General features: G+C 47.1%; 1 protein-coding gene across 1 annotated transcript in view; it reads left to right on the forward strand.

Moving 5' to 3' along the window:
* LOC147717735 (complement C4-B-like) overlaps window positions 1-23,160 on the forward strand; it is a 643,152-nt gene that overhangs the window by 254,125 nt on the left and 365,867 nt on the right. The gene's annotated exons all lie outside the window — the stretch shown is intronic.

The raw sequence follows: 23,160 nt of genomic DNA on the forward strand, positions 1-23,160 counted from the left end.
GAGGGCAATTCAATTTAAGAAAGAGGGAAGGTGACAATCGGAAATTTTAAGACATGGTCAACATTTTTAAGGAGGGTTTTAAGCACAGAGAGTAGACTTTTGAGAGAGCTTGCAATCCGAGGATGCACAACTGTAAAAAGAAACATCATATTTTCATGTGATGTAGTTCTATATTATTTAGATATAAACAATGGTTCCGTCGGGTAATATCAATTTCAGGTAAGGAACAAATCATTCAACAGACATATGCGTTATAAATCAACATAGCATGTGTTTTTATCAAGAGAGATTCATCAAATTCAAAACCAACCAAAGAAGTAAGGGTCATGAACAGTTTTAATCACTGTGTTTCTTCAATTTAACGTTCATATTATGCATGTGATAGACCCTTTGTAAAATGCTTTGAAAACACAGAAAAAGAAGCAATTAATACTTCCTATTAAACAGCGCAACAATATAAAAGGTGAATAGTGACATTCCGTGACTTTAGTGACATAAATAGTGCTCTATATACAATTGTGAAAAGATAAAGGGAAAAGGACAAAAAATTATTTATTGTTATTGATTTATAACGCATATGTCTGTTGAATGATTTGTTCCTTACCTGAAATTGATATTACCCGACGGAACCATTGTTTATATCTAAACAGTACTGCCCAGGTTCTGAGGGATACTGGATTACCCCATACTACGCTTGCGTGTAGTTCTATATTAGGCATCTTTGATAGGTCATAGAATCCGGCGAACAGTCAGTCTACTTCTAGGCTATTGCTAGAGCACTGCTTCAGTATGGACAGCTGATCAGCTGAGGGGTTGGAAGTGTAAAGTAATGGCTGACAACATAGACAAGGAACTGTCAAGCTCTTTATACTGTGCTATATTGATGCAGTACTCTCATTATCAAAGCAACATGAGAGAATATAAAGGGTAAACAATGCAAACATCAAAAGGAGATTCTGTAAATGCTGGAGCCATATCTTCTGATGTTCACCCTTAAAATGTGCCTCACAAATGCTTTGCCTACATATAAACGGAAAGCATTTGGATGTCCCTGGTTTAGCATGGCACAGAAAGGAGGTAAGAATAGCTTCCCAGACAGTGGAATGCATTGTGCGCATGACGGAGCGGTTCCGTCATGGCCCCGCCTGCTCAATGGAGCGCCCAGCGCAGGCGCAGCGAGCGGGAAATGACGGAACCGCTCCGTCATCAGCACAGCGCCACCGCGGCTGATGACGGAGCGGTTCTGTCATCAGCACGGAAAGAGTTAACAAGGAGATGCTGATTAGTCTGCCTGAGCTGCAGTTTGTTGTTCAAGGTGAGGAGGTTTCTATCTCAGATAGGTTCTTTGCCTGATTACTGCTTCAGGGAGGATGACGACAGCCATGTGCCCATGTTGTGAGTGCTCCAGTTTAGAGACAGTCCCAATTCTCCTACTATGAGGTACACCACTTTGGACAATGAATGTTTCTCAAGGGCAGCCTAAGAAAGGTATTAGTAGTTCCAATCTAACCCAGAGCTCATGTAGGGAAACGGTCAATACATGTAGAGGACCAGGCACATCGTTTGATGTGCAGGATTTCATTTCTACTCCTGGGAGTAAAATCAGTTACATGGACTTGTGTTGGTGTGGTACCTGTGCACTGGGAGTGGAGAGGCAAAGACTTTCTGTATTACCCCCATCCTTTTAAGAACTTCTGTTTATTACTCCTGATCAGTAGGCGGCACCAGGCACACCTGCTTTCCTGGGTCCTTGTCCCAATTGAACACCGGCACCAGTAATAGAGTGGGGCTGCTGGCATTGTGTACCTTGCACTTTTTTAAACTCTACTTGAGAAGTCACCATCTCATAGGATGTAATAATTCAACTGCCTTTAAATAAAAGCACCTGAGAAACATGGACCATTGAAAAGGAAGGATGAAGCTTAGAGCAAGGCCTGCAATGTGAAAGGTGGCTGCAATCCCTGCAGTGCCAGGGGGAGATATGTTTACTGCTTTTAGCCCAGAAGATAGCCCACAAGTTAATGCACCTCCTACAGAGAGATATATGTTCACATTAACTCCAGGGTCTTAAAGTGCAACGTTCACTCAGACGTTTGAACTGCTCATGGAGTTGAAAAGAGTACTCTGAGTTTGGTGATGGTAACATCACGTGCACTAAACACATTCCATTTTTAGTATGCACTGCATAGTCCGCATTATTTTCAACAAGGCAGCTGCAGCAGGAACCCTATATAAGGTTTGTAAACCACTCCCTCCAGCTTGCATGTCCAATATTAAATATAAATAGATCAGCTAGTCCTGGTGTTTTCACTATATTCAGGTGCTTGTTATTTGCATATCTGGTACTAAATGCAGTCTGCAAAACAAGTTACACACAATTGAGCTCTTTGGAACACACTATCTTGACTTGTGCATGAGGAGATTATTGCCAGAGGTGCACCACATCACTTGCGTGTGGAGAAACAAACTTCAACAGCGTTACGGATTACAACATTTTAAGAGTGACACCAGCCAGACATGTTTTTTTAACACAGTATACATATCTACAAATCTGCTGTAAATGTCTAAAAAAACATCTGACCAGCCTCTGCTTGTTTTTAAATAAATTATTAATAATATAACAGAGGGACAGCTTTATAAAGCCATAAGGTCCCAAGAAAATCATAACACTTAAGTTTTTAAAATTTTTATTTCTGTTTATTATTTTCAGTCACATACAAAAAATCACAATAACTTTATCAGCAGTAATGGTACAATAAGCGGTACAGTAGTGGGTCTTATCACCTTCAAGGTACATGGTATTAGATGTCGCCTCATGCCGTGTCAACTCAAGCCCCGAATACATGCCGGACTAGTAAACATCTGTGTACTACAGAGCGCGTTCTGGAATAGACATTCAATCAATGTTACAGTTCCCGTATAATACACCCCACCTCCTTATGTTATGTTATGTTATGTTATGTTATATTTTATTTCTATAGCGCACGGCTACTCCAACGGAGTGTCCCGGCGCTTTATTTTGGCAGCTCATAAGAAGAAAACATTACAGATGAAAACATTCAGAAGAGCAAAATAACATAACTAAAGGGTAAAAAGCCAAGTTTTTAAGCCTTTCCTAAAAGACAGCAGATTAGAGGTCCTGCGTAGGGCCAGTGGCAGAGTGTTCCAAAGCTGGGGTGCCCTCACACTAAAGGAGCGCCCTCTAATACGGGCCTTCCTAACTCGAGGGACCACCGCCAGAGACAGGGAATCAGAACGCAGAGCTCTGGTAGGACGATAGAAAGCAAGCCTGCGTTGGAGATATTTTGCTCCCAAGCCGAAGAGCGCTTTATGGGCCAGGGTCAGCGCCTTAAAAACTATCCGCTGCCGGATAGGCAGCCAATGGAGTGACTGTAAAAGGCCGGACACTCTGGCTCGCCTGCGGAGGCCAAAAATGGCACGTGCCGCAGAGCATTGATTTCAGCTCCTACAGGTATATAGAGGGCAGGTCACCTCCCCACCAGTGCAATCCCCTGCTTCTCATATGCATTAGTATAGTCACACCAGTTTATGGGGGGTCACATGGATGTGCGAGCAGGTAGCATGTTAGCGGAGCCCATGTATCCCTGGGCCTGGAGGCTATGGGCAACAATTCAACATATGTGGAAAGCCTTTCTTGGCAAAGCACCAAATCATCAATCCAGCTCTTAAATTTGGGTGCCCGCCCCCTCCCCCAGCGACAGGCCCCTCTTCTCTTAGCCATGAGCATTGCCTGGGATACAAATTTGTGGTGCTCAGCTCGTAAGGTTGTAACATAGCCTAATAGGGCCTTCAATGGTGTAGGGTCAATGTGCATATTTATCATCAATGTTATAGCCTGGAAGACCCGCCTCCAGTACTCATATATCCTGGGACACTCCCACGCCAGATGAAGAAAGTCCGCACCTTCGGCCCGACAACTGTCACATCTGTCCGAGTCCCTTCAACTAAATCTATGCATCCTAGCAGGGGTATAATACAATCTATGTAGGAATTTATATTGAATTATGTGGAGCTTACTGCTGGCCGAGACCTGTTCAGTCTGTAAGCAACAAAACTCCCAGTGATCATCAGTTAGGGCAACGACCAGCTCCTCCCCCCATCTTGTGCGGGACAAAGTGGCCGGGATGTCCCTCTGTATGTGTACTGTACGATATATCAAGGATACCAAGCGCCTAGCTGTCGTGCACTGCAGCAGCAGCTGTAATGGTGTTAACGCTTGGGGCTCAGCTGGAGAGTCCAGGGTCAGCAAGCGTATCCCTGCCTAAGCTGGATATACAGAAAAGGGTCCATTGGGTTCTGTTGTGTATTCTGGAATCAGTTCCATAGTTCGGAATTGGCCATTATAGAATAAGTCCCCCCAGGTGCGAATATGAGTAAGTTTTTTTAAAGTTATGGAAAATGACTTCTTGCAAGAGAGGCATGCTTGGGTGATAAGTGAGAGGCAGCAATGGAGAGTATAGCATGGATGCACCTAGCATATGTCCTATGTGCTGCCATGCTGAAATCGTACATGTAAGGGTCGTCGGCATCTTGTCCCTAGCTCCCACAGTTTCATACATGACTCCATCTATAGGTGTGGGGTGCGCTAGGCAGTGTTCCGCCGCAACTTGTGGCGTGTATCTCGGTTGCGCTACCCAAAACCAAGCTTAGTTGGCTTGCGCGCTCACGTAGTATAATTCAAAGTTTGGTATTCCAAACCCTCCCTCTTAGTGGGGCCTAGTCAGTACGCTCCACTGCAACCTCAGCTGTTTACCTCCCCATACTAGGCGTATCAGTTCCGTTCTCAGTGTTTTGAAGAAAAAAGCCCCAGGATAGTACGGTATATTTAGAAAGAGATAAAGCAGTTGGGGGAGTATCACCATTTTAATCAAGGACGCTCGGCTCGCCATGGAAAGTGGTAGAGCTATCCAACGGGTAACACATTCCATTATGCGGGTCATGGTTGTACAGTAATTCAATCTCATGAGTTCTCCCTTGTCCCTAGCAACTCGTATCCCCAAATATTTCAGTTCCTCGTCACACCACTCTAAAGGATAGTCTAGCTGGAAGCGGGTCATCACTGTCGACAGAGGAAAAATATTTGACTTCCTCCAGTTGATTTGAATTCCCAATATCTTTCCAAATACTATAAATTCCCTAAGCACCGGGTTTAGATTCTGCTGCGGGTCTCGATAGTAGAGAGTAATGTCAAACAAATTTCCTCCCGAGCACTCTAACAAAAAATTAAGGACAATAATCAGTTCTTGCAAGCCCTTGTTGGCACAGTCACCACAGTCCAATTTCAAAATCACACTCCGATATTCCGGAAAGGATGTTCCAACCACATTTATTTCTCCAAAATCATATTCATTTTGTCCAGTGATAGCCTACACGTGTTTTGTCGTGATTATTCTTATTATTGCCAGTCAGGGCTAGAATTCAATTCAAGGTACTGTGTTTAGCCTTCAAGATTCTAAATGGTACGGCTCCTCAAATACTTATGGACCTCCTGTACTGGTATGTCCCCACTCGGCATCTGAGATCTCTGGGCCAAGCTCTCACTATCACTCCCAGATACAAGCTGTGCCATGTTGGTGGTCGTTCCTTCCGGGTCAAAGCAGCCGAACTGTGGAACTCCCTTCCGGTGGAGATTCGGTTGTTGGAGGATCTTTTTTCTTTTCGTCAGGCTATTAAAACTTTATTATTTTAACCTGGTTCCTTCTTTTTAGCTGTTGTGTTTCTTGTGGCTGTTGCGTGTTACCTTGCCATGCGCCAGGACGCCCCTTAGCTGGGGCAGCTGTGCGCAGTACAAATCCACGTAACATAACATAACATGACATATTCTCATCACCTAGACTTCCTCAGGGCTGCAACCCAAATAAACATAAAGTCCCATCAGTTATTAGGACCAACCTTCGCCCAATATCATTAAACCAATTGTATGGATTAGGAAAAGAATAGGCGAAGTCAAGGGTCCCTGGTGGAAAGAAGAGCGTATGAAAAGATAGTGGAACCCAAGCCGTTCACATGCTTCTCCTCCAGCTTGTGCAAAGTAAAATAAGTCTATTACCAGAATTAGGAAAAGAATGGTCATAGCTTAAAACACATTGCACATCTCTATCTATGTAATGAATGATGGCCACCTGTTATTTCTTTACACTCTTCAGTGGCTTAAATGTCCCAGTATTAGGTACAATCACAACACCTGAAATCATGATAAACCATATTGAACACACTGTCACAATAATGGCCACATAACGTGCAATCCATTCTTTAGTCCGGTCCCCAAACAGAGAGTTCCTCAAACCCCTACGATACAGTTATCTCCTCAGCCCCTTAATTTGTGGAATACACACAGCACAATAAGGCACTCAGTTTGTGCCTCGCCATATTCTACTTGTACTCATTTTTACCATTTCCGCGTACCTAAATAAGAATCCTTCACTATATTCCTTGTAGTGTTTGTATCATATCAAACCATGGCATCAGCAATCATTCAGTGCTGAAACCAAATAATAAAATAAAAATAAATCATATAATATAATCAAACCATATTGTCACCCCAATTCTCATATTCATCTCTGTCCAACTCACCCTCTTACTCCAAATCTCGGTGTACGCCAGATTACTCCCACAGACTTCAAATATCCAAATGCAATTTCTTTTTTTTTTTTTGATTTAAAATATTTTTATTGAAAAATAAAGTGGCATATACATCTTACAACAGTGCTGAAGGGAAAAGAAAAGAGAGGGATGAAAGAAGAAGAAGAAAGAGGGGGGGGGGTTTAGTGTGGCTTCTTTAAATGTTCATCGAGTTGTTTCCACATGCGCTCTTGGGGCTTGTGTTCTTTCGAGAAGTTGCCCGTGATATTGTCTGCTCCTCTTAGGAAGGTGACCCAGTTGATCCATGTTTTGAAGTTTGCTTTTCCCGTGTCCTTCCAGTTTGTTAAGATTATCTTCAGGGCTGCTGTCAGGAGCAGGTCTAGAAGGTCTCTTTCTTCCTTGCTGTTCAGGTTCGCTGTTACGTGCCCTGTCGCCAGTGTCACATAGTTCACCATTAAGTTTGTATTGAACATGTCATTTATGAAGGCGTTTATCTGGGCCCAGAACTTCTTGACTTTGACGCACCCAAAGATGAGGTGTTCAAGTGTGCCCTCTTCTTTCTGGCAGTTCCAGCAGTCGGCTGAATCTGCTATGCCGCTTTTATGGAGCCTGGATGGGGTCCAGTAGGCTCTGTGGAGTAGCCAGTATTTTGTTTGTGCCAGTTGCGGGGTGATCTTGCTTTTTGTAGCTGAGGCCCACATTTGCGCCTGTTCCTTTTCGTTTAGCTGTCTGCCTAGGAGTGTTGTCCATGAGTTTGTTGTCTTCTTGTTTAGAGATAGGGTCGTTGGGGCGAGCAGTTTGTAGATTTTGGCGGTTTGGTGTCCCGCCGAGTTTAGCATTAGCACGTACTTGACTATGCCCGGTTCTTCTCGGGTTAGGTTTGCTCTGGTTATGGCAGTCCTTATTTTCAGAAATGTGTATAGCTCTTTGTTGGGCAAGTTGTGTAGTTGTTGTAGGTTTGAGAAGGTTAGCTGTTTCCCCTTTGTTTCTATTTGTTTGGGAAGGCTTATCCCCTTTTTGATCCATGTGTTATAGTTTATTACTGCCCCTTGATATGATATTTTTGTGTTGTACCAGATGGATTCCCATGTTGTACCTCTCAGTTTCTGTGCCATTCGCCTGTCCACCTTCATCAGCGCTTCTCTGGTGTGCTTCAGTATCGCGTTGGACCACAGGGGGTGTTTGTTTGCAGTTAAAATCGCTGTCGGGTGTAGGCCTCCTAGGAGCTCTCTTTCCAATTCCAGCCAGACTGGTTTGTATTGTTGTGTTTCGTCGATCCATGCGAATCCTTGTTTAGCTAGGCAGGCTGTCTGGTAGGTTTTGAAGTTTGCCAGGTTGAGGCCGCCTAGTTCCTTCGCTAGTCTCAGTTTGGGTAGGCTGATTCGTGGTTTTTTGTTTCTCCATAGGAAGGTGTTGATCAAGCCGTCCAGCTTTTTGTGGAAGCCATCCGTCATTTGGATCGGTAGCATGTTTAGCGTGTAGTTTATTGCGGGTGTTATCATCATTTTTATCGTCTCTATCCTCCCCCACCAGCTGATGTATTTGGGCGACCACAGTTCTAGTCTATCTTTGACTTTTTTTAACAGTGAGTCTTCGTTGTACTGTATTGTTGATGTTAGATCCCTTCCGAACTGTAGGCCAAGGTACTTGAGTGGTTTCGTTTGCCAGGCTAGGCCGGAGTCCCCTAGTACCAATTTGGTGGTATGTATGTTCATCGGTTTGCATTCCGATTTGTCCTTGTTGAGTTTGTATCCGGATGCATCTGCGTATTCCCCTATTGCCTCCATTAGTGCTGTGATTGACGTTGATGGCTTGGTGGTGGTGATGAGGATGTCGTCCGCGTAAGCTGCAAGTTTGACTGTCTTATCTCCGATCTTGACACCCGTTATTCCCTCATTGTCTCTTATTTTTGCAAGTAGTGGTTCAAGTGCCAGTAGGAAGAGGCCGGGTGACAGTGGGCATCCTTGCCTGGTTCCTCTTCCCAGTAGGAGAGGGTCAGATGTGCTCCCGTTAACCACTATTTTTGCTCTCGGTTTGTTGTATAGGGCCATTATCATTGCTATGTACTTCTCCCCCAGTCCAAACTTTGTCATGCAATTCCTGAGGAATGGCCACGAGACTCTGTCAAAAGCCTTCTCCGCGTCCAGTGCTATCATGACCGCCTGTTCATTGGTCTGTGTTGTGTGGTTGATCAGATGGCACAGCAGCCTTGTGTTGTCCTGCGACAGCCTGTGCTTTATGTAGCCTACTTGTGAGTTGTGTATGATGTCGGGTAGGATTCTATTAAGTCTGTTAGCAAGCACCTTTGCATAAATTTTGCAGTCCACATTTATGAGTGATATAGGTCTGTAGTTTTGCGGGTATTGGTGGTCTTTACCTTCTTTGGGTATTATTGTGATGTTTGCCTCTCGCATGGTGTTGGTCATCTCCCCTTTCCTTATGCAGGCGGCATAAGTTTCCGATAGTATTTTCCTGATGTTTGGGCAGAAGGTCTTGTAGAACACGGCAGAGTATCCGTCTGGTCCTGGGGCTTTGTTCCGTTTTAGCTGATTGATTGCGGTTTCGATTTCCTCTTCCGTTATGTCCGCCTCTAAGGGTGCTTTCTCCTCCTCCCTGAGTTTCGGTAGGTTGATGTCCTTGAGGAGGGAGTAGCCCCCGTCTTTGCTCAAGTTCTTGTCTTCGGAATATAGATCCTGATAGAACTGTCTGAATACCTCCAGTATGCCTTTGTTTGTTGTTTGTGATTTGTTGTTTTTGTCTGTTATTGCTGCTATTGTGTGCTGTCTTTGCTTCCCTTTGAGGTAGGATGCAAGCTGTTTCCCTGCTTTGTTCGCTCTGCATAGATTCACTGACTTGAACTTTGTTAGCCACGACCCAGCCCGTTCGCTTAGGATTCTGTTTAGTTCGTATTTTTTTTTTGTGAGCGTGGTGAGTGTGTTCTTGTCTGTTATGTTTGCGCAGTGGCCTCTTTCCAGTGCTTCTATCTCCCTTTCTATCTCTGAGATCTTCTTGTTCCTGCTTCTGTTCATTCTTGATTTGATGTTTATCAGCTTGCCTCTTAAGGTCGCTTTGAGTGCTTCCCAGATGGTGTCCTTCTCCACTTCGCCATTGTCATTGTCTTCCAGGTAGTTATTTAGTGCTTCCTCTATTTCTTTTACATTGTCTCTGTTCTGTAGGATGTCGTCGTTGAGTCTCCACCTTCTCGTTATGCTTTCATTGTGTTTGCCTTTGAGGTCTAGGGAAATATGTGCATGGTCGGAGATGGTTATTGGGGCTATCTCTGTGTTCTCAATCAGGTGCGTGCGGTCGCTGGATATCAATATATAGTCAATTCTGCTGTACGAGTTATGCGGGTGCGAATAAAAGGTGTATTCGCGCGCTGTCGGGTGTTGAAGCCTCCATGGGTCTGCTAGGTGGTGTTTGGTACATAGATCTTTAAGGGTGTTGCTGCCTGGAGAGTTGTGGCTTGGCCTGCTTGGGTCGCTGGATATCAATATATAGTCAATTCTGCTGTACGAGTTATGCGGGTGCGAATAAAAGGTGTATTCGCGCGCTGTCGGGTGTTGAAGCCTCCATGGGTCTGCTAGGTGGTGTTTGGTACATAGATCTTTAAGGGTGTTGCTGCCTGGAGAGTTGTGGCTTGGCCTGCTTGGGTGTCCGTGGCCTGGTCCATTGTCTTGTTCAGGTCCCGGCTACAATCAGAAGGTCCTCCTGTGGTAGCTTGCTGAGCTCGCCATCTACCATTTGCCAAAAGTCTCTGTCTTCAGTGTTTGGTCCATAGATGTTTGCTACATGTAGCTTGTCGGTTCCTCTTTGGACACTTGCTATCAGCAGACGTCCGTCTTCGTCCGTGTTTGTCTTATGTATGGTGAGGTTGGCTTTCTTGCTTAGGATGGTTACCACACCTCGCTTCTTCCCCTTGGCAGGTGAGCATAAGATGTCCCCTATCCATCTTGCCTTCAGTAGTTTAGCCTCTTCCTCTGAGAGTTTGGACTCCTGTAGCGTGTAAATGTCCCCCTTGAGTTTCCCCAGGTGTTCTAGTATCTTCCTGCGTTTGATCGGATGGTTTAGGCCTTTGACGTTCATGGAGATAACCTTTAGGTTTGCGGAGAGGTTCGCTGGTGTTTGATCTGTCATGGGGGCTTGTAATTGTCGCAGGTTGTTCTGTCCTTTTCATTGCTGGATCTTGAGGTGCCTGCCTTTGTTCCACCCCAGTGCTTTGGTCCCCCCCCCCGGGGATGAAGAGAGTGGGGTGGGAGATGGGTGAGGGAATGGATGTAGAGATCAGTATAGAAAAAAGAGAAGGAGAAAGAGTAGCTACACATTGCACCACTGTCCGTTGTCACGCTGGCCTTCATGCCCGCATGCCCCCCCGCCCCATCTGTCCGCCCCCCTCCCACCCCTCCCCCCTCCCTCCGCCTGTAGAAAACCGGGTGTGTGACAGCAAGGTTCCTCACACTCCCCTCATCCCCAAGTCTTGCAGTGTCTCTGCGGACCTAAGGCAAAAGGATATGTGCGTCATCGGTCTTCATTGTCTCTACGATTGCCATCGGCGTTCTTGAGGTAGCAGCGTTGATCATTCGCGATTTGAGGTAGCTTCGTTGATCAGTATGTGCGTTATTGAGGTAGGTTTGTTGTCTACAGTTCAAGGTTCGTCATTTCTGTTGTGTGCTTAAGCTTTGTATCGTGTGTTCGGAGTCTTGAGCTATTTGTTGAATATTGGCCAGCGCTGCATTCTTGTCATATGCCATCTCCTTCTGTCTCGTCCGTCGAGGCTCTTCTCTTGGCCCCTGGGCTTTGGTGTTTCATCTCTTCTGGAGGTGGCCCCAGTAGGTACCTGTGTAGGTCGTTGGGGTCTTCGAAGATTTTGCTTCCGTGTCTGTCTGTGATTCTCAGTTTCGAAGGGCCTGCGAAAGAGAAGGTGATGTTGTTTCTCCGCAGGGTGTCCCGTTGAGCTAGGAAGCCCTTCCTTACTTCCACCGTTAGCTTAGATAGGTCTTGTGTGATAGTCACTTTTTTTCCGTTGATTGTCATTGGTTTACCTTTCCTGGCTACTGCGAATATTGCCTCCGTGTGGTCCTCTCGTAGCGGTTTGCATATGATTGGTCTCGGGGTGTTGCTGTTTGATTGTTTCTTTGCTGGGATGCGGTAAGCTTTGACCAGCTCAAGTGGTCTTTCAAAAGTGATGCCTGTTATTTGGGGGATAATGTCCTCCAGCATACGGGCGCATGCTCCCGGGGCGTCTTTCTCCTCCTCGGGTATTCCTAGTAACCTTATGTTCCCCTTGCGGCTTCTGTCATCCTGCTCGGCCATCGATCTTTGTAGGGCTGATGTTCTTTTTATGACTAGCCCTAGATCTTTGTGTGTTGTATTGGCCCGGTCTTCGAGGTTGCTAATTCTTTTTTCCGCTTCGTCTATTCTGCCGTTGGCTCTGCTCTGCTCCGCTCTTATGGCTATTAGTTCCATTTGTATGTTGTCCACTATCTTTTTTGTCGCCTTTGCGAGGTCGTTACCCTCCCTTATCTCTTTCAGTAGTGTGTCCAGACTGGTTGTTTCTCCGCCCATGTCTCCGCGATCTTTCGCGGGCGACGCGGTCAGATCGTTTTTGTTCTTCTTCTGGGCGTTTGTCACTAGGTTGCCTTCTTTCTCCGCCATTGTGTCAAAGCCTCTCCTGACCTGGTGCGCTCTAGGTTTAGCTTCTGGTGGCTGCTGCTTTGTGGGTGTTTTTTGTTGCTTTTCGTCCTCCTTTTTTCTTTGGGCCGGCCCCGTTGTTATGTTGCAGTCTCTGAAGCGGGGTGGCCACTTGACCACTCTGGTCTTGGTCCTGGCCTCCGCCAGCCTCCTGCGATTCTGCCCCTTTTTTCCCTTGATGTGTCAGTCCTCCTGTGTTCGCTCGTCGGTTGGGCCTTGCATAGGCTGTCGGCTAGAGGGGTCTGCTTCGTTGCTCTGTTGTTATGCCTGTAATCCCGTTCTGGTAGAGGTGCTTCTGTTAGCTTCCTGTCTGTTAGTGCTCCCCTCGTTCTGCTTCCATGCACACTTGGCAGCGTTATGCGTGGACGGAGGTGGGCTATTGCTACCCCTGATTGTGGTGGTGCCTGTGAGTTAGTGTTCTCTTGCTGGTGGCTGTTGTCTCCACACGATCTTCACCTGATCACCAACGCGACCTGCGGTGAGTGGCTGCCTGCGCCTGCGCCTGATCGCGCTGCTTCCTCACCTCACTTCCCAGCTTCGCCTCTCTCCCTCCGTTTCTCAATACGGCCGCCCCTGCCGCCGGTTATCTTGCTTCGATGTTGCTCAGGTGCCGCACTTATGTCGCCTCAGGAGGTGGCCCGGTTGTTCCGTGGTCACAAGCGTTTCTGTGTGGCTGTCTGGCTTCAGTGCTGTTTTTTTCTTTGTTTTTGGCCTTATTTTCGATTGTGGACTTGTTGTGCACGGGTGTGCACTCAGCTCCGCTGCTGCTGCCCCTCCTAAGATGGCCGCCGCTGATCGATTTCTTCCGTTTCCGTCGCCGATTCTCGCCGATTCTGGTGCGCTCGCCGTCGGGAGGTTGGTTCCTTGGTCTAGAGCGTTTATGCGCGGCTATGTGGCTTCTGTGCGCTTTGGCCTTATTTGGCCTTCTTACTGAATCTGGGCTTGTTGTGCACGGTTAGTCGCTCCGCTGCTGCTGCCCCTCCTAAGATGGCCGCCGCCGTTCAATTCCTTCGCTTCTCGTCGCCAATTCACATCCCACCCCCCTCGGTCTGGTTCCTTTTCGGGGGGGGGGCGCGCTCCTGCCCTCCTGCCTTTGTTCTGAGCGTGGCGCTGCCTTTCTATTTCGGCGCCTGCCTGGATCTGGGGTGTGGCTCCGGACTTTACCGATATGGCCGCCTCGGTGTTCAAATGTGGGATCTTTTTCTCTATGCTTCCCTTCCTGATGCCCTCGCTGTGCTCATCGGCCTGCCCCCGGTGTAGGTGCGCTCACCGTCGGGTGGTTGAGATGCGCTAGTAATGCCTCCTCCGCTTGGTCGTCTTCCCTTCTTTGTACTTGTGCTGCACCAAGATGGCCGCCCCTGCGCCTCCGTCCAGGTGCTCCTTCCCTCCGCCCTTGCGCCGATGTTCGTTAGTTTAGGCGCCCCCTTCTAGGGGTCGAGGGCTATTGGGGGTGTTGGGAGGGGGGGGAGTGCGCGCTGTTAGTAGACCTGTTCGCTCGGTGATTCTTACTTGAGGCTTCCGGGAGCTTCAGGAGTCCGCCGCCATCTTGCGCTTCTGCACTCTCGTTTCCCTCGGCGGTCCTTTTTGTCTCCAGCGACTGCCCGGCGTGGTTTGTGGGGTTGTAAAGGGTCGCGGTGGGTGCCCCTTCAGTTCATGCACCTCTCCGTGTGATCACTTCGTTGCCAGTTGCGTTTTGTCCTTTTGCTTCGCCGTTATTTGACTTGGGGGATCGGGAGCTCCGGACTCAGGACTGCTGCCTCCTTGCCATCCAAGCCACGCCCCAAATGCAATTTCTATAAGAATATAACAATACTCATATTCTCAGTAATTATCATATATACAAGAGTTAAAAAACCACAGTAATGTTGTTGCGCAAACTCGAGGCTTACCTATAAATAGTAGTGAATATCTTCCCTATTCCATATATTCTCCTAATATCTCCACAAAGTCCTAAGGTTCATAGTCCAAATTTCTACAAATAAATATGTGAGAGTAATCACATTCCCAGTAAGTAGTGTTAATTATAAACCAAAACGTTAACCTTCTTAGTAAATTGCAGCGATGCCCTGTTCTTACCGGAAAACAGGTAGCGATTATCTCCACTATCCGTACTAATATCTCCCAAAATTTCCAAGATCCGCAATTCCAATTTCTAAAAAAAAGAGTAATAATAGTCCATGCTTTGACGTATTAAAGTTGCGCTGATTGTGAGCGCGCTGAGAGAATACCTACACTCCTGAGGCGGAAGCCGGGAGAATCGCTGCTATTGTCTTTTTAACTTGTTCTTGTTATATTGTGTGTTTTTAACTCACCACTCCCCCTGGTACTCGATCCTGTGACAGGGCACCATCTGGTCTTCCCCGTACCGCGGATTTCAGCGCTGACGCGGGGCTCATTTCTTTCTGCCGCCATCTCCCCGGGCCACGCCCAAGCCACGCCCACTATCGCCAGGACACGCCCCTTGCTCTGACGTATTAAAGTCGCGCTGATTGCGAGCGCGCTCAGAGAATACCCACACTCCTGAGGCGGAAGCCGGGAGAATCGCTGCTATTGTCTTTTTAACTTGTTCTTGTTATATTGTGTGTTTTTAACTCACCACTCCCCTGGTACTCGATCCTGTGACAGGGCACCATCTGGGCTTCACCGTACAGCGGATTTCAGCGCTGACGTGGGGCTCATTTCTTTCTGCCGCCATCTCCCCGGGCCACGCCCAAGCCACGCCCACTATCGCCAGGCTACGCCCCCTTTCTCCTTATAATCATGTACCTTCCCAGGACGCGCAGCGGACGAGCGCAGCGGGCGCGCCGTTTGCTCGCCGAAGGCGCGCCTAAGGCAAGCCCGTCTGCGCCCGTCCACGCCTGGTCGGGCCTAGGGACTAAGCAGAATGGGGAAATTTACAGCTACACCTCCGTTGAACTTTGTTCTTTGCAACACTCTTGCCCCCTACATCGATCCCGCCACACGCGCTTGCCTAAAGGCGCTAATAACATCTACCCCCCCCCCCCCCACTTAATTCAGGACACCTCCGCTACCACGCCACAAGGCTCTTATTCCACTAGCCCTACTCCAAGGCATAATGCCCTGACTCTTCGCTGCCTATATCTTAACACCAGATCTCTGGTAAAACATCAACTAGACATCTTCTTACTGCTTAAATCAGATAGACCAGACATGCTACTCGTCTCTGAAACCTGGCTCACCGAGGACTCCCTACCGAATATCCTTGCAGCTCTCCCGGCAGACTATTATATATTATTCGCAAACAGAGAACCAGGAAAGTCTGGGGGTGGCGTCGCCACCATCATCCATAAATATCACAAGTTTACCACCTTACCTTCCTTGGATCTACCAGACACTGAAAACCTGGTAATTAAATCCGACACAGACAAGGGAACTATGGTTTTGGTATTAATCTACCGCCCACCTAAAACTATGCCTATATTCCCAGTCTGTCTGACTGAGCAAATGGCCAGCCTAGTTGTTAATTATGATAAGGTAATACTGATTGAGGACTTAAATTATTGGTACAATGACCCGGAAGCAGGACCTCAGGCTACAGAACTCTTTGAGATACTTTCCCATATGAACTTTTCTCAATCATTTCTGACCCCCACTCATGAAAAGAGACATATATTGGACCAGATTTGGTCACACAATGTTCCATTGTCTACCCCGACGACAATGCCTTGCATATGGTCTGATCATCACCTACTGCAATTCTCCATCACTTTTCACGGCCATACTAATGCCCCCGTTTCCGCGGGGGGATTAGCAAGGAAATGGAGCTCATTAAATAACCAAGATTTTCTGTCTACCTTGGCTAATTCTATTCCAGCACCCTCCCCAGACATTAACCTTATGGATAAAGATCTCTCTGACTGGCTCTTGGCGGCCTGCAATGAGCATGTTCCACTTACTAAGTTCTCACACGCTCGCCGCATGGACGCCCACAGGTGGTTTACAGCAGATCTAAAAAAACTAAAATTAGAATTGCACCAATTAGAGAGAAAATGGAGACATGGGTACTCTGATGAGGATAGATCATCATACACATCTGCCCGCAGGAAGTATAAGAACTTCATCCTATCTGCTAAGGTAGTTTTCTTCTCCGAAAAAATCTCCAAGGCCCAAAACAAATCCAGAGAAATCTTCAGGGTCGTGAATGACCTATGTAACGATGTTAGAACCTCTCCCTCTCAACCCCCCACTCAAATGATGTGCAATCAGCGTAATAATTTTTTCCATTATAAAAGAAAGTATTCAGATCAGCTCTATCACGGCGGACAGTGCGGATATTTGCAGAAATCCGTCCGAACTGGAGGTTGTCCCTCCCATAGACCAACCCAGGTTAGCAGAATTGATGAATCGTGTGAAGTCCAGGTCTCCTAATGACCCTTGCCCCCCGCATGTACTAAAGGAAGTTTATTCTGTACTTCCACGAGGAATACTCCCCCTCTTGTATGAGTCCCTATCGCAGGGAATAGTTTCCAACTCATTTAAAAACGCTACGCTGGTCCCATTAATCAAAAAACCAGGTGCCGACTCATCTAATCTATCGAACTATCGTCCCATATCCCTCCTCACTTTTGCTGCAAAGATTCTAGAAGCCCATGTGGCTAGCTGCATCTCTAACTTTATAGAGACATCTGACTACCTGGAGTTCAACCAAGCCGGCTTTCGCCAGGCGTACTCTACAGAGGCGGTGATCCTCGCTGTCCTGGACACAGTGAGGTCAAATGCCAATAAGGGCATACATCAAGCCTTGGTGCTCCTGGACCTGTCGGCAGCGTTCGACACGGTGGACCACACCATCTTATTACACCGTGTCGAACAAGCCGGCCTTCGAGGCTGGGTCAAGTCCTTTTTGAACGACCGATCTCAGGCAGTCAAGCTCGAGAAATTCACAGCACCCAAACTGTCCACCACCTGCGACGTTCCGCAGGGCTCATCATTGTCCCCCCTCCTATTTAATCTGTACCTTAAACCCCTATTACACTCTTTAAAAAATAGGAAGGTTACAATATACAACTATGCGGACGACCTGCAACTTATTTTTCCTCTAAACTCAACAGACTCCGTCGAGGAATTTCAGGCCACCATGCTGCACATTCAAGGGTGGATGGAGTTGAACCACCTAAAACTCAACCCCGGAAAGACCGAGCTGGTAAGAAACGTCTTGGCGGATGCCAATTTGCTCATTTAGCCCCAAAGATCTGGAACTCTCTTCCCTTGTCACTCCGGAGATGCACTAATCTTTTGGAATTCAGGGGCGCACTGAAGACCTGGTTATTCAAGCAAGCACACGGTGAGGTTACTGTTTACCATCTTTCTCACCACTAGCGCCATGAAACCTCTGGGTGCCCGTGCGCTTAATAAATCTTGAATAACGTAACAAATAATATTCTCAGTAAGTAACTAAAGCAAAAGCTAACCTTCATACTAAATGGAGGCATTCCTCGGTTCTTACCGGCAAACAGGTAGCGCGTATCTCCACTATCCCGTACTGGTGTCTAGTTTAGGCGCCATCTTAAAGTTTCTAATATAGGCCAAGAGGCGCGGGCGCCATCTTAGAGTGTCAAAAGTCGGCAAAGTAACTCAAATTTGTTACGTTCATCATCCTCCATGAGGAATACAATATCACGTCTCATCCAGCATTCCTAATTAGCTCATTTTATAACTGAATATATACACAAATTCGCAAACTCAATATCGGCGTTCTGGCGTCCAACTTGGGCGCCATCTTAGAATATCTAATGTCAGCCCAGAACCGTGGGCGCCATCTTTGAAAATCAAAGTCGGTAATATTACTCAAATTTGTTGAGTATATCTCCCTCTATACGGGTTGTTATATCTCATCTCACCCAACATTCCTGATTACCTTGACTGATAACTATATTTATACACAACTTCGCAAACTAAATACCATTTTAGGTGTCCCGTACAGCTCAGAACCACAGGCGCCATCTTGTAACAGACAAGTTGGCTTTATTTACTATCAGATATACCTAAAACCGTTCCCATACTGCCAGAGTTTGTTTACTGTACGTCCAAATATTCGCAAAAAAGTCAGCACTATGTATCAAGAACGGTTATAACTGTCAACCTTATTTATTACTCACATTATTACTGCACCATAACCAGACTGTGTCTTGCATGGAATTCATATTCTACATTATACCAAATTCATCACAACTTAATCTAGGTAATCACCGAAACGTGGGCGGACACTCCCTAGGTTTATTACACTGCTCCAAAATAAATTAATAAATAAGTCTTTCATAGATATTCGCGTACAGCTTCATGAAGAGTGAGAGAGCGGATATATTAATGCAGGGGTGAAGTTTTGAAAAAGAAAAGAAAAGTAAAGAGAGAGAGAGAGAGATAAAGGTACATACAGATACAAAAGTTGAAATTAATACATAAATTAAGCAATCCACCAAAGAGAGGTGAAGGGATGCCATCAGTCCCAGTGGCCTTCCCAGATTACATACTCATGATGGCTTCCTTAACTTCATCTAACTCAAAAGGGGTATATAAGAATTTTCTCTGTACATCGCTTAGCCATCCAAGTGCCACGTCCCCCAAAACATTGTCTACATCCAGACCATCCACTCGGTTCGTGGTGTAAAGCCGATGATAATGGCGTGTAAAGGCATTAAGTATAGTGGTCGTGTCTTTATAGACTTTCCCATCTAAATCCTTAATTTGCAAGACATAATTAGTGCAGCAAGGTTTTCTAACTATTTGTGTCAGGGCCTTGCCCGGCCTTTCACCTTCTCCATAACTCCTGGCTACCCAATATTTGCCCCAAAATTGCACCTCCCTTTGTGCCATGTCCATGTACTCTGTGAGTGTGTTTCTAAATTTAGCCTGGGAGTCTCCATTTGGTCCCGCCGCCAGTGCCTTTTTACAGTGCCTTGAGCTCTAGCTCCAACTTTCGTATGGCGTTTAGTATATCTTTCAGGACCCCAGAACCCTTTGATATGCAGTACCCTCGGATCGTGACTTTAAATGCCTCCCAGATGGTTTCAACACTGTCTACCAAGCCTTTGTTACGCACAAAGAAGTCCTGTATTTCTTCTCGCAATACCTTCTGAAAAACAGTGCCTAGCAGGATAGGAGCATGTAGCCGCCATCCGCCTTGCGGCTTGGCAAAATCCCGGGAAGACAACGTGAGCTGAACTGGGGCATGATCTGAGTACGTTCTGGCTAGATGTCTCACTTGTGATACTGCAGGGGCCAGCCCTCGGGAAACCAACCAATGATCGAGCCTTGCCCATGACACTGCCTGTGCCGTGTAATGTGTGCCCTCCTGTGTGTTAGAGTGGATGTACCGCCATGCATCAGTCAGTTGGTAGGTGTCTATAGTGTCATTCAGTATCACCCGCAATTTGGTGTAATGGTGCGGAGCAGGATGTGATCTATCCAACCTGGGGTGAAGTGTGACATTAAAATCACGCCCCCCAAATTATGTGGGTAGAGCCAGCTTCATATATTTGGCCCATAGTGAGGTATAATAGCCTGGGTTGTCAGAGCTTAGCCCGTAACAGCAGGCCATCGTGATGGATTCAGATCCTAGTCTCCCCCACAGTATGCAATAGCGGCCCTGTGGATCACATGCTGTGCCCGCCAGGTTGAATGGTACCCACTTTTTTATGAGGATCGCTGTCCCTCGCGCGTATGTGGAGTAAGAGGAGAACACTCTGTGTTCCGCCAATCTACTTGCGAAAGTTTTAGATCTCTGAGGTGCGATATGATTTTCTTGTATCATAGCTATGTGCACTCGGTGTCTATCCAAATAAGCCAATATATGTCTTTTTTTTTCGTGGGTCACCTAGGCCTCTAACATTCCATGTAATTACATTCAGAGCTTCAGAACTTACACTAGTCTCATTCCCAGACATCTCGTCTTATTCAGCACAATATATATCGAATGCCACCCAGTCCACTTGTACCAACGTATATAATAATAATAATAATAATAAGGAAGTTTATAGAGCCCCTGGTTACGCCTTCCCGGCGTGTCCCCCCGCTGTGGAGAGAGAAGCCAGTCCAATAGAAGTAGAAAACACAAGCCCATAGCTAATCACAGGGAACTAGTTGGCGAACAGGTGAGTTTTAAGAAGGCTCCTAAACCTGGTCTCCGATTGTTCCATCCTCAGACAGACTGGGAGTTTGTTCCAGTTTTGGGCAGCTAAGAGGCTAAATGAGCGGCCGCCCATTCTCGCTTTCTTAATCCTAGGGATTTCTCGCTGCCCTGTCCCGCCTGACCTCAACGGTCTGCCCGGTACATACCTAGTGATCAGGTTTCCCAGGTACATTGGAGCCTTATGCCAGAGGATGCGATGACAGATGAGAAGGGATTTAAACAGCACCCTTTTCTTGACTGGAAGCCAATGAAGAGCTTCAAGGGCTGGTTTAGACGCCGCCCTTCTGGTTAGTCTCAAAATCAGTCGTGCTGCAGCATTCTGCAAGACTTGTAGCCGTCTAAGATTCTTTTCTGGAGCACCCAGATATAAAACATTCACGTAATCCAGATGGGAAGTAATAAGAGCGTGCGTCATCGTCTGTCTGGCCTCTAGCGGGAGCAGATCAAGTGTTTTATTAAGAGTTTTTAGAACACCAAAACATTTCCCCACTAGCTTGCGGATATGACCTTCATAAGAGAGGGCCGGATCCACCCATACCCCTAGATTCTTAGCCTCCAGACAGGGTATAGGGGTGGGGCCTAGACATTGTAGCCACCAATCTGCAGTCCAGCAAGATTTGTCTCTACCCACCACCATCACCTCGGTCTTGCCTCCATTCAACTTTAAGCAGTTTTTATTCATCCAGGAGGCAAGCTCCTGCATGCATGCCTTAAAGTTGGAAGCCTCGGCCAAAGGTCCATATCATTCCTGTAAAACGCTTGTGACTCCAACTGAAAACCTCAACTGCCCAACTCTCGCCCCCCTCAAAAGTGACATTCTGATGTCGACATATAACACAACAACCCAACCAATCAACCCCCCTTCCAGCCCCCCCTCTGTCGTAGTCCTAAACATATCCCCCGTGCCACCCACCACCCACTGAAGCAACCCCAACTTGCCAGCATCATTCTCCTACCCACCCCCTCCTATCCCCAACATAATCTGCAACAACAACAACACTGCAGACTCCCTTTTTGTCATATAGTAGACAAGTCTTGGGGTACACGCAATGGGGGTCATGTCAGGGTGGCAACACAGTAGCCCCTCTCCCTTCGGGCCCATCTCAGATGGAACAGTCGGGCTCCATGGAAGACTGGGGTGCCCAGTGTGCAATAATTGTAGCTTATTAGACCTAACATCTCATTCATCATATAGCCCTTGAGTTCGAACCCCCACTCCGAATCATTTATACTACTAACTCAATATTGTAATCTTGTCTTGACAGCGATGTCGTGCTTCACTGCGAGTCATCCTCAGTTCCTGTCGACACCGATTGTTGCGATGCAGCACCAGCCCGGCTTGTGCGTTTCACATGCTTGAGGAATTCCTCCACTTGCTCTGGTTTTGTAAAGAATCTTTGTTTGCCTTGATGCGTGACCCTGAGTCTCGCTGGGTACAAAAGTGCATAATCAATCTGTGCTTTCCTCAGCTTGTTCTTAACATCTAGAAACTTTTGCCTTTCCTCCTGCACCATGGGCGTAAAATCCAGGTATATTGAGAATGTGTTCCCGTCGTATGACAGAGTTTGCTTATTCCGTGCTGCCCGCAGGGCCACATTGCGGTCTCTATAAATTCAAAAGTCTCGCTATTATGGGCTGCGGAGTGGCCCCCTGTGGCGTGCGTGGTTTAAGTGATCTGTGGGCACGTTCCACAATGAACTGACTCTAGAAGGATTCAGCTCCTATCGCCGTCAGCAGCATTTTTTCAACGTACTCCTTCATCCTTCCCGTGTTGGTGGATTCCTGGATTCCAATCACGCGAATGTTATTGCGCCTGCTGCGCGCTTCTAAATCTTCGTTCTTAGCAGCAATCACTCGTAATAGCTGATCCATGCGAGCCAGCTTCGTGGTGTGCCCGGACGCCATATCTTCTGAGTCCGAAATGCGCCTCTCCGTTCCTTTTATCCGTTCTTCTTGCCCCTCTAGCTTTTGCGCTATGGCGTCCATATGCGACGACATACGGTCAACTTTGTCCACAATAGTGGCAAATCCTTGCCTAACCTCCTGTAAAATGCTCTTCACGTCCGCTGTTTGGGTCGTGGTGCTGCCCTGTGCCTCGTCTCCTCCATCTCGATCTTGGTCATTCTGCGCGACGCAGCCAGACTGTTTCACAGCATAAAAGTTCAACTTTGGTTGTCGTGTGTCGGCTTCCCGATGCTGGTACCAAAGTGGGGGCTACGATGCTGGTACCAAGGTGGGGGCTACCGCCAATCCACCTCTTTCCCTCGCTCTTCCCATCTTCAAGATGTCTCGAGCGGTCTAATCCTGCAGCCCACACAAGCAGCCAATATCGCCCAGATGTAGTGACTGCTAGTAACCTCACAGGTTGTGTCGCGCTGCGGAAAATCACAGTGAGAGGAAGCTAGATATACCAAAAAAAAGGGGGTCTCTCAAATGCAGCCGGGTCCTGTTGCCTAAGCCTTCCAATGTCTGTAATTTAATTATAGCAGGCACACGCCTAAAACAGTTCCTTGGATAGTGGGGGCTCCTTGCTGCCCACTATGGTCAGGAGGTGAAGGCCCTAACTACTGGCTATCCTCACTCCAGCAGGGACGCCTTCAGATGCACTGTCGCTGCCTGGGGACGACGCCACTGGCAATCAATGCAGTAAACTCTCCAGGCCGCCAGGCCGTCCTCCCGCTGTCCCAGTTTTCAAAATGGTGCCCTTTAGCAGCTAT

Source organism: Lissotriton vulgaris, chromosome 5 (assembly GCF_964263255.1).
Source record: "Lissotriton vulgaris chromosome 5, aLisVul1.2, whole genome shotgun sequence".
NCBI classification, from domain to species: domain Eukaryota; kingdom Metazoa; phylum Chordata; class Amphibia; order Caudata; family Salamandridae; genus Lissotriton; species Lissotriton vulgaris.